An 18,523-nucleotide genomic window follows, 5' to 3' on the forward strand; every position below is an offset into this window, starting at 1 on the left:
AGAGCACTCAGTTCCAACTCCCTGCCATGAGCAGGGACACCCTCTGCTACACCAGTTTGCTCAAATCCCCATCCACCCTGGTCTTGAACACAATTTCTCTGGGCAACCCTCCCCGGGTTATCACCACCCTTCTCTTAAAAGATGTTCTTCCTCATGTCTAATATAAATTTATTAGGACTGCCCCTTTTGTACTGTCACTACAGTACACCTTGACAAAAGGTGTCTGTGTCTTTACCATAAGCCCCACTTATGTACTGAAAGGTCACGATAAGGTCTCCCTGAGGCCTTCTCTTCTCCAAACTGAACTTTTCCACCTCTCTCAGCCTTTCTTCATAGGAGAATTGCTCCAGCCAACAACCAAATACCTTTGTTTCTTTGGTCTAGAATTGTTCTGCCTGCAAGTAAATTTTATGTGCTAATTTAATTTACTTACACAATCAAATTATAGGGAAAATTTGTCCTTGTCCTTCTTCTCAATGTTATTACAATTATTACTTTTTTTTTTTTTAATTAATACCCTGTTTTTTTCTGCAGTTTTTTTTACAAAACAAAGAGAGCTTTTAATTATACAAATAATAATGATTTAGACACCTGGATAAAATTTGGGAAATAAAAAATTCACAATTCCTTAAAAAAGGTATTGTCTATTACAGCTACTGCTTCACAAAATTTGGATTTATGCTGAAGTAGACCCTTTCCTTGAAAAGTAAGCACTGATTTCTGCACTTCAAAAAGATGATTTCATGTACTTTTAATCAGATTATCAAACTCTTCAGGATACCCTGAACTACCCTTATTCCTAACATATTGCAGCTGTCATTTCTCAGAAGAAAACGGGATTTGGGAGTGGTAACTTTTTGGTACAGCCTTGTCTCTTGAGCTAAAGATGATGTTTTTGAAACTATATTTCTCTTCATGTAGTATTGATCAAGACTTTCAATATTTAAATGAATGGAATAAAGGCATTATCTAACTGTATAATTTTTATTGTAACTCCTACTTTTTTAATACACTCACTTATAGAAGACACTTTATAAAAACTGTTGTACAAGTGAATGCAGATTTAATCCTCCAGTAGAAATTTGTTTTTGAAATATGTCCTTAGAGCTTCAAAGCTTTCATTAATCAGCATTATTGTATGTAACATGCTTCAGAGGAACTGAAATTGATTTTTATAAGGAAGTGAAAACTTTTTGTGTTGTATTGACTTTTGTTATTTTTTCCTTTTCCTCTATAGTATGAGTTACTTCTCTTTCTCCTCCTACTGCCCCCCAGATATTTCATGTTAGTAAATTCTACTGCATCTTGCTAAGATTTTTCAAATACTTTTTGAGCAATTTTGGCTCCCCTTTCTTTTTTCTTCTTGGATGTTAGGAGCACCGTTCACTGTTTGCAGAGCCTTACATGGCAGAAAATGACTCAGGCTTTGTTACCCAGAAGAAAAAGAGGTTGTTGCCCATGCTGGCATTCTCAGAAAAAGATCAGGGAGCACTGATAAACTTTTGAAAAGGTAAAGTCTATATCTAAAATTCCATTTCTTCTCACTATCTGATGACCTGTCAATTTGACTAAGTCCAACAAGGTGTTGCATGCAAACCAGGGTGTTTCAAAGTGACATTCCAAAAGTTAACATCCAAGTTCAAGTTTAATTGCCCAAAGAAGCTGTCTGATTGCACAAGTCATCATCTTCTAGGGACTCTCAATAAAAATTAGACCACTTAGTTTCCTAATACAGGAGCCTGTAAATATATATCCATCCAAATGACTTTGGTTAAGTAGTGCCACTTACAGGGAATATCACCTAATTTGCTATGCAAGATTGACCTTTTTGACAATAATTTGTTAACATGAATTTGGCACAGGTTTACAGTGTTAAGTGATTAGACAATCAATACAACTTGATGTGTGGCATAATTAATGTGTGTGTCACATTGCTGTGAGGTTTATAATATAATCTGGACTGTGTTGGACCCTGGCTGGTTCTGTTTAATGCACTTGGTAGGTCACAATATAACATGCAGTGTCCCTGGAGTTCATCTGGACTACCTGAGTTAATAAAGACTGGGACAACTTACAGTAAATGCTATTGCTCTGGAAATAGTAAAACCAAATTAATTACTTTCTGAGGGGATAGTCTAGATATATTACAACTTGATCAATAGCTAATTTGGAGAAATCTTACTTGTCTGCAGTATATATGCAAGTTGATCAGACGATAGGTGCTATGAAAATGTTGCCATATTCCTTGTGAATGATGCTTACAAAGGATGTATCAAGTGACAACACATGCAAAAGTTCATGCACACAAACTCTGACATGAAGATTTACATATGAAACATTCACTTGCAAGTTCAACAAATTTTATCCGTAGCACAATAAATTAGGTTTTGAAAATATGGGGACATTGTTTATGTTGCACTGTAGGCAACTCCATGTACATAAACTAGAAATAACTTTATTCTAGTTACAGATAATTTTAAAGACTTGCAGGGATTTTTTTTCATATTTTTGAAGAAAGTATGGTTAAATATATGTATATTTTTTAATTGATATTATGCCAGTGAATGTTGTGGAAAAGTTGACATTGGAGCCTGAAAATCTGTAATTACAATTTAGATCATATTCAGTCAGTAGATACAGGACATGAGAAAGTTTGGACAAAATTAGATGGAAGTTGAAAGTGATCGTCCTAGGTTTTCTTGTCCCTGTAACTGAAGGTAGTTATAGAAGGTAATATATTCTGGAAATATGTTCTGGAAACTTCCCACATTTGTCAATTATGGTAGTCTTTCAGTGTTTCTAGAAGTTAGTAAGTTAGTCATGATAATGACTTCATTTGTGAAATCATCCCTTTGGTTTTTGGCTCTATTTTATAAGTACATAAAAAAGCCCATCGTATTTCTATTAGTATTTCAATCCACTCATCAAATATTCATTTATGTCTCTTATATTTAAATGATGTAATAATCTAGAAAGTGGATTGTAGGCAACATTATAATCCTGATATCTGGATGATGTGACTTTAACAAAGGAATTTTAGTTCTATCAAATTGTTGTGTTATCATTTAGTAGACATTTTTGACCTGCGTGCAGAGTGTTATTTGTCCCATGCTTGAAACTTAGTTTATTTTAGCAATTTCATATTACTATTTTATTCAACTTTGATTAAAAAGAATAGAAATCAGTAGAATGCAGTCCTTATAGTTCACCAAAGGAACCTTCCTAAAAGGAACTGTAGTCATAAGAAGGTTTGGAAAACAACTCTGTTTGTTTGTTTTTATTGCTGGGGATTTTTTAGTAGTCTTGAATCACTAAGCTTAAGTTAGGTAGTTCTTTTACTCAACAGCACTTCTCATGTAATAATAATCTGGAGATGAGGTTAGAAAGGACTTGAAAAGGTCAATGAAAACTGTTTTATTTATGTGCATCAGGCTTATGAGGAAAGAAGGCTCCAAGTGAGAGTTATAAGGTTTGCTTGCTCTGTGTGGACAATTGCCCTATGAATTATCCTTAGTGATCCTGTAAAAGGGATAGTAACATAAGCTCTTACCCCTGACAGAAATGTGAGAAATATCACTGGGAAGTTTGTGTTTGATGCTAAAAATATTGGGAGGAAAACCTTTTTCACCTCTGACTTAATAAGATTTGTGTGGTGAAGTAGATATACTCTAAATTTTTAATGTTTTGGGAGCTCAATATTTATTTTCTTTTCCTTGAAAGGAGGGGTATATGCATCACATTATTTGATAACTCAGGGCTAGCTGGCAGTGCCATCCTTGCAAGACATCCTGAGGTGAACTCCTGACATTTCTTAATGCTTCTTGAAAAAAAAGGCTGCTCTCTTTAAAGGAGAAGATTTTTGTCTGAAGTACCTTAAGCAAACAGCTAAAAAGTAGGGATAGCCACCCACTGTTTCTCAGCTTATTTTGATAGGACTGAGGAATGAGCTTTGCAGAAATCATGCAAAATATTGCCAAGCTGATCAAGATAGGTGTTATTTGTGGTGGTACTGTCATGCAATTAATAACTCATGGTGTTTAAGTTTGAATTGGTCTTACTTAACCTTTGAAGTCCAGCCTAACCTGAATCTTAAAAAAGGAGAACAAGTCCTCAAAATTAATGTAGTGTGTGTTTCTGTGTTTTAGCAGTTGTAGAATTTTGAATTTTTTTCCTTTGCTTTTTAAATAGGACTTAAGATTTTTAATTTAATTGAATATTGTTACTAACACAGGTATATGACTTTGGAGTTATTTTTCCCATGGGATCCCTCACAATGCTGTGTGTTAATAGCTAGAAATGTTTTGATGAATGCCACTGTTTTGACTTCTGCTGAGCAGTGCTGGCACAGCACCAGCACTGTCTCTTCACCAGTAGTCTGAGGGATGGACGAGATCTTGGGCAAGGACACGACCAGGTCACCTGATCCAGTTCGACTAGATATTCCATAGCATATGATGTCAGCTCAAATACAAAAGTTAAGAAAAAGGAGGAGGAAGTGGGGCATTCCCTATTTACAATATTTGCCTTCCAGATCAGCTGCTACACATTCTGAAGCCATGCTTCCTGGGAAGTGGACGAGCATTGCTTGCTGGTGAGAAATAGTGAAAAACTTTCCTTTTTGTCTTTTTTTCATACATGTTACCCTTGTTTAGTAAACTGCCTTTATCTTGATCCGCAAGAGGTTTTATCCATCTTATTTTCTCCCACCTCCCACCCAATGTCCTGCTGAGGATGTGAGAGATAGGGTGGCCTGCTGGGCATTTGGTGTCCAGTCAAGGTTAACATACCGCAGTTGCTATTTCACTTACCTGTTCTCTTGAAAGAGGAAAATTTGGGGAATTCTTCTAAAATTCTCAGGTTTTTCCTGTCCAAGATCTTTGGCGTTACTTTGATGAAGGCAAAAAATAAACTTGAAAGATCAGCTGCAGAGTCTAACAGACAATATGGTAGCACCAGTAAGCACACACGAATAAGCATATTATATATGTATAAAAATTTGAAATGCTTTGGAGGAAAATATTTGTTGTTTTGGGGTTTTTTAGTGTGAAACATGAATGTAATTATTAAAAAAAATTTTGAATTGTTTTTTGCATGGTTATAGAAGCTTATCTGTAGTAGGAAGGAACTTGTCATCCTGTAAATGTCGTGATTTGTCCTCTGTATGAGATGTCTGCATTTAGAAGAAAAGTTACCAGGTGACAGAGCAATACAGTGGGTGAATTTCAAGAATTTTGTCCTTTAACAATTCCCAGAGAAGACAGTTTGGTATGGGTTTGTTTGTGGTTTTTTTTCTTTTTTTTTTTTTTTAATTGCTAAAAAAGCCCCATGAAACTGTCACAAAGTAGGGCCTGTTTTGAAACATACCTTGTGGTAATTTTTGGATCAAGAATATGGATTGGAATCAAATGTAGCTGATTCCAAAAACTGAATTTCAAGAGTAAGTCAGTGGTTTTTTTGCACGTTCCAAGCATATGGAGGGATGGAGCAGACACACACCCAGTCGTGTGTCTGGGTCAATGCTGAAACAGTAGGAGTACCTTTATGCTTAAAATTAACCACAGACTTGAAATTATTCACTGAACATGGGATTCTCTGTGGAATTTCACTAATAATTATTTCTAAAAAGCACAGGTACTTCAACTTTCTGAACCACCTGTCAGCTAGATTAATAGCATCTTGGCAGCTGATTACAACCACCGGTATGTAGTGGCTACCAGATGAGCATTAATTTAGTTTTATATTAAGCATGCAAAACAAGTAGAGAAAATATAATCATTTATTATTATAATAGTTCTAAGTTATAACCAGCTGTATGATTTATGCTTCAATTAAACTATGCAGCTTGTACAAAGTCTTCTTCCTGTATTAATCATGCAAACTGGTTCATTATTTATGACTAAAAAAAGCAGATGAGCCAGGGTTTTCAGTGATGATTGGGAAAGGTTTCATATTTGTAACACCCCCCATATTAAGCGTGGCAGGAAAGATAAAGTATTTAATATGAAGAAAAAATTTGATAGTGTAGAATTTCCCAGTTTTGAATTGTAATACTATCAATCTGCTGTTACTCCGTAAAATGAATTTTAATGATACTATCACTTACACCCCTCAAAGCCTGTAGACTCCTCAAAGTCAGTGAAGGTAGTTTGATTTTTTTTTTTTGTTTGTTTTCAATTTTGGTTGTGTTTGATAAACTATTCACTAAGAAAGACACAGTGAATGTCAGTGGACATGACAGCAAAGAGAACTAGGGATAAAGCTATGGCTTTACTTTCCAAGTCCATTTGCATCTCTTAGGTGTGCTTGATTGAGCTGGTCTTGAGGAATGTGAACTGTGTGAATACCCTGGATACTTGGTGAGTGGCTGTTCGATAAAGTATTTCTCCTGCCTTGTGCCTCTTGAATTTATGTTAACTATAACAAAGCTTTCCCTGAAACCTGCATGTTTTGCCCAAAAAAAAAAAAAAAAAGAAAAAAAAGAAAAAAAACCAAACAAACAAAACCCAAAAAAAACCCCCATAAAACAACCAAACTTGAGGTTCACACTAGATTACTTAACATGGAATATATGGAGCAGATCGATCCAACCTACCTATTTTTTATAAAATTAAATAACTAAAAGTTTACAAGGTAAAGTATAAGAATGGAGATCACAAATGAGCATAGCCTTATTTCTTCATCTCCCCCATGCTGGTTTTTTTTCCTTCCCCTCCCTGATTCTATTTTTTTCTTCTTTTCCCACCTTCAACTTTCATTTTCTTCATCTCCCACTCTTCTGTCTGTCTGGGGTGTCTTAAGCCCAATCTAGTGATTTCTATTATGGTGAGAATAGTCTGTGAAATTGACTAAAAAGAATGAATTTTGTATGTTATCAAGCTGTAGTAATTTATTATAAAATAAATGTGACGTGTATTCAGAGTTATGACGTCAAAAATTCCTAATTTACTTGTTAGTATTGCAGCTAAGTGAACAAACTCTGTAACTGAAAGTTCTGGAGCTTTTTTTGTTAGTTAAAAGAGATTTTTTTCCCTATTACAAGTAATTGAATAAATGTAATTAGGGAAGTAAAAAGCCTTTAGTAAAAGACAGTAATCTTTTCTTTGTTTTTGCATCATCTAAATATCAATAAGTACTAAATTTGGTGGCAAATGTTATAGGATCCAATATTAAAATTAAATTGAAGTTTGACTTGATTATATTATAGGAGACCTTCCTAGGGGAGTTAAGAGATAGAGTAGTGTGAAAACACTAGATTACTTCTACAGAACATTAAGCAATTCAACATTTACACTGTGGAATTTTATTGCAGGAGTCTGGGTTAATTTGTGTTTTACCCAAAATCGAATTTACTTGGACAAGAAATACCAAAACTTATAGGTCACCTACACTTCTGGCATAAGGCAAGGGAGCAGGTTTTCCTATTGCTGAAAAGAGAAACACCAAACCCAGGAATGCCAGTTGACACAGTATAAAGGTGTCTAGAAAGCAAATAAGGAACTGAAGGCTATGATATTTGAACATGTACTAATGGGGTGACATAGAGTAGAGGAAATGCAATGCCCTGTACTCAGAAGAAAATGTGACACCACCTAAGGTTGTATGTATATAATTGTTTCCGTGACTTCCCAAGCCTGTTGTGAGATGTGAGCATGAAAGGTATAAAGTCTAAATAATTTTATATTAGTGTTGGTGAAAATCAATTGGCTTAGTCCATATGAGTAGAATTGTGAATTCACACTAAACTGTTTTATAAGGCATTCACTTAGGTAGACTTCTATGTAAGAAGATATTCTTAGCTCATGTGAAAATACAGATTTTTCATGTTTCAGGCCAGTGAAATGAAACATGCACTGCTTCAATACAAAGGCTCTAATGAATCTCAAATAAATGATTTAAATTCTGTAAGTACTAATTTGAATATGGGAAATATTAGAACAGGTATTTTCTTCAGTAGCATCTAAAATACAGCTGCTGTAACTGCTGTACATTATGTCCCAGAAAGAAATAGCAATCCCATTAGGAAACAGGAAAAAAAAAAAACTATGGAAAAGAAAAGAAAATCACAAGATTGCGTGCATTTTGTAAACAGTTGAACCATACCTGGACCTTATCTAGAGCATGAATAGCAATCTGTTTCTTTGAGCTCATCCATAATCAAGAAGCTGAGAAAGAAAAAGCTTAGAAGTCACTCAGGCAGGTAGGGGTAATAGCAAAAGAGTTTTTGATAAAATATTTAGGGAATTGCATGAAGATGTTGAATGTGAACATACCTAGAAATAAGTTGCTGTTTTCAAAAATTGCAGCAGTGCATATTTCTGCATTTAAAACATATATATCCAGTGAGACCCTTTTGATAATTTGTGTGTGTGTGTATGTATTTCTCTGATAAAATAATGTATTGTCTCAAAGTATAGGTGGAAATAGATTAAACAAATGTTTGGATTAATTAATTGCAAGTTCCTCATATATTGGGACCTGACGTGTTTTGGGATAGAACATGTGAAGAATAGGATCCTTGGCATTGAAGAAAGGAATATCTTGGTTTCTTTTTCTTTGTCTTTCCATTTGAAGTAGATAAAAGAAAACTTGTAAAGAATAATTCTTAAGAAAAATTCTTAATGAATGACTGTTTTAATATAGTGTTAAGTCTTATTTCTCCCTGTATAGCGTTATATTTTATTCATTCAATTTAACCATGAATAGAAATAATAAATTGCAATAATCTTAGGTAATAAAGGTAGTAAATCATAGTCTAAGTTAAAACAGGCAAAAAACCTGACCAAACAACACCAAAAAGAAAAACCACCCCAAAACCCAAGTAAACAGGAATTTTCTTTTGTCTTTCCTAGGTTTTATAACTTTTTTTTTAGTAGAATTTTTCTTTCTTGTTTGTTGCTGTTCATGTTTCTAATGTGTTTCCTTAAGTAGTCATTATTTGGCTAATGAAGTCAGTTAAATGTGTTTGGAGTTAGCAATAACTTTTTCCAAGCACTTTTTTTTAAATTCTGCGATCTATCGATGTGATCAAAGAGCTGGAAGAAACAGCGTATTGGTTTTCTGATGCATTTTCTTAGCACGGTATGCAGTTTCTGTTATCCTGTGATCAAAGACCACACAGTGAATGCCATAGTTATATGGCTGCCCCCTGAGGGGAGAAATAAAAAAAGAGTGCTTATAAATTAGGATTTTCATTGCAGCTTAGGGTTACTGACATTTGTGGTATTTGGACAGAGTAAAACTTGCCTAAGTAGGACCTGAATTGTGAAGGCATCTCTTAGGGAAAGAAGTCTTGTAAATTAAGAGCCTGTGACTTTATTTAACAAGCAAATTCAGGATCATCAGAGTATCTATTAAGAATATGTCAAATGACTTATGTAAGTTGCGTACCATGATCAATTGTTTTTCATGTATCAAATCTTAAAGGAAAAGGATGAAATGTGAAAACAATTAATTTAGACAATTCTCTATGAAGCACTAGGAAAGTCTTTTTTCTGCTGCAGACATGGAAGCTCTTGGCTAGTCATAGACTGCAAAATGACAGCACCTTTTCTCAAGATAAAGGGCTGTATTAAGAATGTATCCTCAAAATGTATCAACTCAGTCTTGCTGTCTGCATCTGGAATACCTGATGTGTTTTTAGAAAAGACAAGCTATTTTGAGCAAAGTAGCAAGTCACTTGTCGTTTGAACCAGGATCAATACCACTGTTTCTTTCCATTTTTTGGCAGCTTATGCTACATTTGAAGATTATCTGACATTTAATACAAGTTTTGAGTGCATTATCAAGATGTAAATATCTGCAATTGCATGAACATCTATTACATATATTTGTAATGTAGTTAATGTTAATTTTAATAATAAAATATTTAGTATTATGATTTCCAGTAGTCTTAAGTCTACAAAGTTACTAGGCCTAATCACTACATGTTGTTCAAGTGAGATGTTCCAGTCCCTTTGTCATCTGTGAACCTTCATTTGATTCTTTCCAGTTTGTACATGTCCTTGCTGTACTAGGGAGAACCTGGAGGTCCCTTCTAACCCAGAACAGTCTGTGATTCTGTGAAATGGACACAGCACTCCAGATGCAGCCTCACCAGTGCAGAGTAGAGGTGAAGGATCAACTTCCTCAGCCTAGGAGCAACATTCTTCCTACTGCAGCCCAGGATGCCACTGGCCTGCTTTGCCAAAAGGACATAGTGCTAGCTCTTGTTCAACTTGGATGTACAAAAGCACCTTCAGGTCCTTCTTTCTGCCAAGTTACTTTACATTTGGATGTCCCCCAGCTGATGCTGGTGTATAAGGTTCTTCTCCAGATGAATGTCTTGTTGAACTTTCTTTTGTTGGACTCAATTTGGTTCATGTCAGCCCAGTTCTCTAGCCTGTCCAGGTCCCTTTGGATAGCAACATGACCTCTGGCCTATCAGTCATGCCTCTCAGTTTTGTGTGATTACCAGCCACCCGGTAATTCATGTGACTATGAGTATTCCTTTGAATGCTGGGAATGCTATTAAGGAAATTTTGGACATTGTTGTGTGTAGATTATAAAGATTGCTTAAATAAAAAGCCTGGTTGCAGTTGAATTGACAGAATAGTTGTAATATGTGGCTGTCAGATTCAGGTTTCAAAATTTGTAATGCTTAGCTTCTAGTCTATTTTCCGGTTGGTCAGCTTGAGCGGATCTTGATGTGTTAATTTTAAGAACAGGGTTTTAAAATACCTTATAATGTGTCAGATTTGTAAACTATGTGCTTTACTAAATGGTTTTCTGTGCAACTTCAGTTTATTATCTTTCCCAAGAAAACCCATAATCTAATTCTGTATGTAAATGTTTAGTTGCTAAATTATACACTAAATGTATTAAAGTAAATGTATTATATATATATATTTTATTATTATATATATATATTTTATTATTATATATTTATTTATATTATATTTATTTTATATTATATTAATTTATTTTATATTATATATTAATTTATATTATATTTTTATATATATATATAAATTATATATATATATTATTTATTATTATATATATATTTTATTATTATATATATATATTTTAAATATAAAAGTAAATGTATTATAGCAGACAATGCCATCAGAGATGTCAGCTATGTCTGTGTCTCTTTTGTATCATCATTTTCTTTCTAAATCAAATTACGTCATCCAGCAGAGATGCCACCCTGAGCTAACTGATCTAGCAGGGGGCTTAGAACAAGATGATCTTTAAGATCCCTTCCAACCCGAGCCTTTCTATGATTCCACAATACTGTGAAATCTGCAAAGGTATTCAGTATAGATTAGTTCCTTTTACTTTTGAGTTTGTGTTGTAGAGTTGAGACGTGTTGCTCACAATTTATGTTCTCATAGGGACTACACTTTTTTTTTAAACTATATAACAGATCAATGTGTTAATATTCATCAGTAACTTCTAGTACACCCTCCATCTCCAAGGTGAAATCAGCCAGGTGAAACCATTTTGGTTTGAATATTCTTTGAATGGTAAAAACTGACTTAGGAAGGGGGAGAAGGGTGTCCTTTTCAGAACTACATGAAATCAGTTGTTCCTCGTTATATTGTGTATTATCACCTTGCTCAGAACCAGTAGGGAAGATGTCTTTTCATAGAAAATTGTGAATTAAGTTTGCCAGTGTAGTGCAACATTTCTGTAAACTACCAAATAATGGTTGCACAATGAAGTTTCTTTTGCTTTTGCTTCCAGTTATAAATCGTTCAGGCAGAGAAAATATTATGTTTATTCTACTCTTTCATGTATTTGTATTGTGAGAGGGCATGCTGTTTAATCATTAGCTTTCTTATGTTTGCATGGTATGATAGCCTGCTGTGTGGTGCTGCTTCCCTGGGCTTGATGCAGTCAGGGATGCATGCTTTGGGGGAAAAGCAGTTGTGAGAGCATAAAGGAAGTAACTTCACCCTCTGTAGAGCTGGCTGTAACTGGTTGATTCAGTGAAGAATTCTTTGTGGGAAAATATTTGGTCAAAAAAATGCATTTGAAAGTACAATTTTGTGGAGATGTGTTTTAACGTTAACACTTTGGGATGACGTTTATGATTAATATAATGACTATATCAGCTATTCTTTCAAATGTTAATTTTGTTACATTCCTACTCAGTTCTTCAATCCCAGGTAGGAGCTGGGTAACAGAAATTGTGAAGGACAAGTCACTCCAAGTGATAGCTTCCTGAAAAATTCTTCCTTTTGGGGCCTGCTTGATGTCGGTTTTCAAAGCAGTCTGATTTTTAGTAGGCTGTGCTGTGTATTCTCTGGATACTCAAATAATTTACTGGGTACCTGAACAATAGTTTATGTCCCACTGACCCAGTTGCCAAGGATTTTCACTCTGGGAGAGAAAAAAACTAATCAGGAGTCATTTGGAGCTAACATCCTCACCCAGCTGTGTTAAAGATGAAATGATTGCATTTATTTAAAAGTGGAAATGGAGAAGTTATATAAATATAAAACATTTCGGAATGACTGCTGTAGTTAACTATAAGTTTTGATTACATGGGGATAATTTTTTCATATCTTTAGATGAACTATCTTTGCTCAGTGAGAAGGGTAAGAAGGTAAATTGAACTTCAGTGCTGTTATAAAATAGAATTCAGCAATCTGGTTTATTTTTAGTTACTATGATTGGGCAGCATGTTATAGCATGTGGGAAGGGAAGTAAATATTATTTGTTTGTTTCCATCTACCTAATGAATATTTTTTAACTAAATGTCTTAATTAGCACATCCTTGACCTTAGACACCTTTTCGGCTACAATCTTTTTCAAGATTCAGTATGTAGTTTTATGTATTTATGTGTTGTTTTAATCAGATTCTACCACACTCCCTCATTTCTCATTTCATTAGCACATAGATACTTTCCTAAAAAATCTCAGAAAAATCGCCAGTGCATATTTGCTTTAATGTAGTTCTGCAAGCATGTTGTGAGCCCAGCCACTTGGGATCAAACAAGCTTGTATACACAAAAGATGTATCATCATGGGTACATCCTGTATTTATTTTTTTGTGACTTGACAGTGTTGGGAAACCTGTGAATACTGCTGCCAGAGACTGAAATATTATGGTTTATGACTTAAACATTTTCATGAAGGACTTATTGCAAAACTGTATTACAAAAGCATCAGAGAAGACTACCGCACCCTGAATGGGGCTCTGAGAGGCCCTGGACCACTCGCTGATGAAGATAAGATAAAGTAACTGGGGACATTCACAAGCACAAGCTTAACACCTCAGGAGTGGAGGCCACAGCCCCAGGGCTATCAACTGCCAGGCACGAACAGGCACCAAAGGGTGGGGAGAGGACAGGCTTTGGGTGCGTGTTGGAAAAACCTCTGGCGAGAGGCCCAGTGACTGCCCATCCTCCACTGCTCAGACCAGCTCAACTGAGGGGCCCCTTCACCCGGAGAGAAGCTGCATCCACATGAAAGACAGCAGAGGGGGTGTCATGGCCCATCAAAGGCCTCCCCAAAGGTGTCCCCAGATCCTGCACCAGAGATGATGCAACACACCCTCAGTGTTGCAAGGGACAGTGTCAAACTGACCCCCTGGAAGGGAGACGCATGAGCATTCCCACTTGGCCCAGAATGTATATTAATCCACGGGATTCTGTACTCTTCAGTGTGTGGCCGCGTGTGGCGGCGTGTGGTGGCATGGCATCGTGATGGGGACCCCTCACCACCAGAAGACCACATGAAGGGGAGCGATGAGATGTCCTTGGGACCCTCGGATGGGTGATATGTTCCCACCTAACCCCTGTCACATCTCCCTCTCCCCTCACGCCCCACCCCCCCCCCACACACTTCTTTCACTATTTCTTTCTTTCTTTTCTCGTTCTTTCTCTTTGCCTCTTTTACTATTAAATAAAACATACCAATTTTTTGGCACCAACATCTAACCTCGTTTGGTTTTAATCTCATTTCTGGGTATATTTTGGACCTTCAAAGTTCTTTCCAGTTTATACACAGAGGCTTAATTTTCTTTGCTCTTCTGGGTTTAAACTGGATCGCAACAACTGCCTTTAAGTTTCTCTTTGTAGTCTTCCCTCAAATGAACAAACAAAATCAAACAGAATGGGCAGGATGGATGAAACACACAGAGATCCTATTCTAAAAGAGTTTGTTGCTTGTTAATGTCTTTCCATTTCTGTGGATATGGGGAGATGTATCAGCTGGTGACTGCGTTATCATTTTCTCATCCATATAAATGAATACATAGCAAGAATTAAGAGAAATTTCCAAACCAATAGATTGGTTTCAAATCTTAGAACCATAGAATTGTTAAGGTTGGAAAAGACCTCTAAGATTATCAAGTCCTACAACACAGTCCAACAAGCACAGTCTTGTTCACCACTAAACCATATCCCCAGCTGCTATGTACACACATTTTTTGAACACTCCCAGGGAAGGCGATCCCAGAACCGGGCATGTTTTCTACTTTTTTGCCTGTTTATCAAAGATAAAGTTCATGGTGCAATGACTGTATATACCAACACGTACATTTTGCCAATGCTCCCAAGTGAAATTTTATAATCTGCTGCTTCTGATGCATATGATCTTGTAGCGAACTAAGTCACAAGTAATCCATAAGAAAACTTATTTTTCTGAAGTAGGGTAAATTATACACATTAAAGGCTGTTTGAATGCATGGAGTGAAGTGTAAAGAGCAAATCTGAAAAAGAAGCATCAATGGTAACAATGGAAGGAGGTGAACAGTGGGGAGTAGGAAAAAGAAAACACCAGTAGTGCATTATATATTTTGTTGTGTAAGTAGACATTATTTTACAGGCAGTTATAGCCTCCTATTTATTGAGAAGAGGCTTCTCCTGGGGTAATTACTGTCTAAGAAGGAGGTTTCATTCTAGTATTAATTCTGTAAATAAGGTGAAACTGCTGCATGCAGGAGCGAATGTTCTCATTTAGTATTCCTTTAAAGACTAGCATTCTTTCATCAATGATTCAGTTTTACAAATCATTATTATGCCGTAAATTATTAAGTTGCATAAATTATTCTTTGTATGTAATGTGTAAGTTTGAAGGCAAATAGAATTTTATACTTTTCTCTAGATGACAGAAGCCATTCTTCTCTTTTTATTCATTCATTTGCAGAGACTGCAATTCTTATTTTTTTAATTTGCTTTACATAACTGAATTAAGCTTTGACCTAAGAGTTATTTTGCCATGTGAAACTTACATCAATGAATAGCAGAACTTCTAGAAGAAACCATTTTCTGCATATTGGAGGGAAAAAGATATAGGTCATTAAATATGTATAGGTCCTTAAATATACATGTAAATACTAAAAAATCGTTGTGCTGGTAATGGTATTTGATAACCACCACTCCTAACACCCTCTCCACCCCTCCAACCAAAAACTCTTTTACACCCAACTGAAAACCCTTTAAAAACAGAACAGAACCCCAAACAAAGAAAATCCAACCTTCGGGCTGGGTTTAACCTGATACAGATAAATCACAGGTGGTACTGTTAATTGGGTTGGAGGCAGGAAGTATACAAATACAATTAACATTTTTACAAGAACCAAGGAAGCTTTTTTGCTGTTGAAACTTGTCAGCAAATACCTCAAGGACAATTTTTCAGTGTTAGAGTCTTTCTCACTCTTATCTCTGCTTTCTTACAGTGCTAGCTTATTTAATGCTTAATTTTAAGACTGTCTTTGGTTTCTAATATATCTGTGAGGTGTTTTCTGTGACTTAGCTGGCCAATGCTATCTTGGAGAACCAAGTAATCCACTTATTTGTTTCACTGTTATATTTTTAAGAGCATATTCATGGATATGCCAAAATGGAAAAAATTATCTCCTGCCCAGTCATTCTGCTCAAAGATGCTATTTTTGTCTTTACTGGTAGTAGTCATATTTCTGTCTGCTGGAACATCTTTCTCTCCTTAAGCAGCAGCAGACATAACATTTTACATATAGTTAGCTATCTTTTTTCAAAATGGTTGTGAAATATTTGCAAATTATATGACACTGGCAAACTTGCAGTCTTCTGAGCAAAATAATGCCTGTCATCTTTATAAGTTATGAAAAACTAATTTCTTCAATTAATTCGTCATATTTTTAGTCTTCTGCATAGTTCATTCCTCTACATCTCCATTTCCATAGTAAGTGCAGCAACAATATTAACTTGAAAAAGGAAAATTGTAAAAAACTTGACTTGCAAAAAAATTATTGCAGATGTTTGTGCATCCTTCAGTTTCCAGAGGCACTGTCTCATTATAGTTATTTTCATTGTAAGCAGCAGCAATACAATGAAAGAAGAGATGAAGGAAATGTAGTCCATATCATGCTGGAAGAGTCCACTATTTTTTATTATTGTACATAGCAAGAAAAGCAACAAAATGATAATTTTTTGTATCAATTTTTCATCATTTGAAATAAGACTGAATTATTTCCCCAGATTATTTTCCAGGAATTTGAATCCTTTGAAATCCAAGACCCTGCATTGAATAATTACAAACTGAGCAATTAGTTTACCATGTGAGGTGGGGCACAGCTCCAAAACTGAGGCCATTACTGGTATTTGGATCTTAGTTTCATTTTTGCTGGCAATGAGACCAGAAACCTGTTATAACAGTCCAGCACAAAACTGATGTCTCTTTAGGGACATTAAACAAAGGTTTAGTCCTAGAAAGAAAGAAAATTCTTCAAAGAAATGTTGCTTTAATTAGAAGTAGGCAGCAAGCATGAACTTCACCCCTGGTTTGTACCTGTTCATCTCTGAGTGATTTCCCTTCTTCCAACCCTTTTTCCCCATTGGCCACCTTCCTGTCTCTCCATAAGCAGGAAAATGGAAGACCCAGTATAATTATTATTTTTTTCCCATTAAATATCAAACACTATTCCTGTATAGAACTGTTTTGGAAGCCCTAGCAATCTCCTGCTAGTAAAAAAATAACTTTTTTTACACATGTTGTTCACTTTCAGAACTCCCCAGTAAATTGTCTGTGTACATCCTGTTAATATTTCTTATCAAATTAAAGAATAGTTGAGATATTTGGTATTCATTTTGGTCTCTAGGTAGTGTAATGCTTCCTTTATTTATTCCTGAAATATTCTGGAGGAATTCTGGATTTTTCTCATATGTGGTTTCATTATGCCATATAAAATTGTAGGAACTTAATGAAAACAAATTCACATTTACTTCAAGATAATGATGTTCCACATTGCAAGTACTGGAAGTATAATGCAGTATGCTGTTTTTGAAGCTCACTGAATATCCAGGAATCATCAGGAGATGTGGGGGTTTTGTTTGTTTGCTCTTTGTGGATTTGGTTTTTATTTACTAATCTGAAAACTTTGCATTGTGCCTTAATTGGAAATATGACCCATCCCTCTCTGCAGTCACAGGAGAACTCTACTTTTTTAACAGTACCTCAGACCCCACACCATCAGCTCTCCATTGGTCTGTCAGAATGGCAAAATGAATTTAGATGAGTTTATGATAAAATAACCCAAGGAGAAGGCCATTCCTTAGCCTGTAGGCTTCCCATTAGGCTGATGCTTATTTACTAAGGATAGTTTTATCAACTTATTCATCAAGGGAGGTAAATAGAGAAGGAAGTTTGGATTGCAAAACGACTGTTCTTGTTGGGCATGTGTTAAACTCTCATCTGACACTGCTTAATTTTTGACACTTGGAGTCCTCCCAATATAAAAATTATTTTGGTATAGATTGTGTACTCCAACACTGTTAACTTCACACATTTTTTTGAACTCTTGAAAAATTTAAGAATTGATAATGTAATGCCGGTTCAAAAGAAATTACTTACACAATTGGATTTGCAGTGCAAGTTTCTGCATAATAAAAAAAATTCTCTACTTCTTGGGGGCACTTCCTAAGTCACTATAATAGAAGGGAGAATATGACTCCTTGCATATGTAGATGTGTGCTTTAAGAATGTCTGTATTTTTAATGACCATAAAGGATAAAATCTCAAGTTCACTATAAAATAATTTTAATTGTACACAGTTCTAATAATGTGAACAAGAAAAATGTTCTGTAAAATTTGAAGCGTTAAAAATAAAAGTTTTATATGATGGGACACAAAAGGTCAAATGCAACATTACCCAGTGAAAACAATTCAGGAAAGACTTGTCAGCCCCTGCAGCATTAAAATATCATAATGTCCTCTAATGGGTTTGGAAACCATTAGTAGCCACTGATTCAGCACAGGGATTAGGGTTTGCTTGTTTTGTTGCAAGGTTTCACTAATGCTCTCAAGTATGAATTCTCTGAATAGAGGAAAAGGTTTAGACATATCAAGTCATCATTGTGTGACTTTTTTTCCCTGAATGTTTTCAAGTGAAGAGTCTGCCTAACTAGAAACAGATGAAGTATATAAATCTATTCTAAACCTGGAAGCTTTAGCTGAAGGGCAGAAGGTCTGTAAAGGATTTACTTTTAATTTTATCCACTCTAGAGGCATAGTTGAATATTTATGTGTACAGCTATGTGGTGACCACTGTGAC

The 18,523-nt window shown here is 35.4% G+C and overlaps 1 protein-coding gene across 7 annotated transcripts in view; it reads left to right on the top strand.

Annotated features, from left to right (window-relative positions):
- CDH18 (cadherin 18) overlaps window positions 1-18,523 on the top strand; it is a 522,886-nt gene that overhangs the window by 24,932 nt on the left and 479,431 nt on the right. For 4 of the 7 annotated variants that reach the window (XM_048311338.1, XM_048311426.1, XM_048311373.1 and 1 more), the window contains exon 2: window positions 1,375-1,510. The exons of the other annotated variants lie outside the window; for them this stretch is intronic. The gene's annotated coding sequence lies outside the window, so the exon portion shown is untranslated. The remainder of the gene's footprint in view (window positions 1-1,374; window positions 1,511-18,523) is intronic. 7 annotated transcript variants of the gene reach the window in all.

Source organism: Corvus hawaiiensis, chromosome 1 (assembly GCF_020740725.1).
Source record: "Corvus hawaiiensis isolate bCorHaw1 chromosome 1, bCorHaw1.pri.cur, whole genome shotgun sequence".
In the NCBI taxonomy this organism is placed as follows: Eukaryota; Metazoa; Chordata; class Aves; order Passeriformes; family Corvidae; genus Corvus; species Corvus hawaiiensis.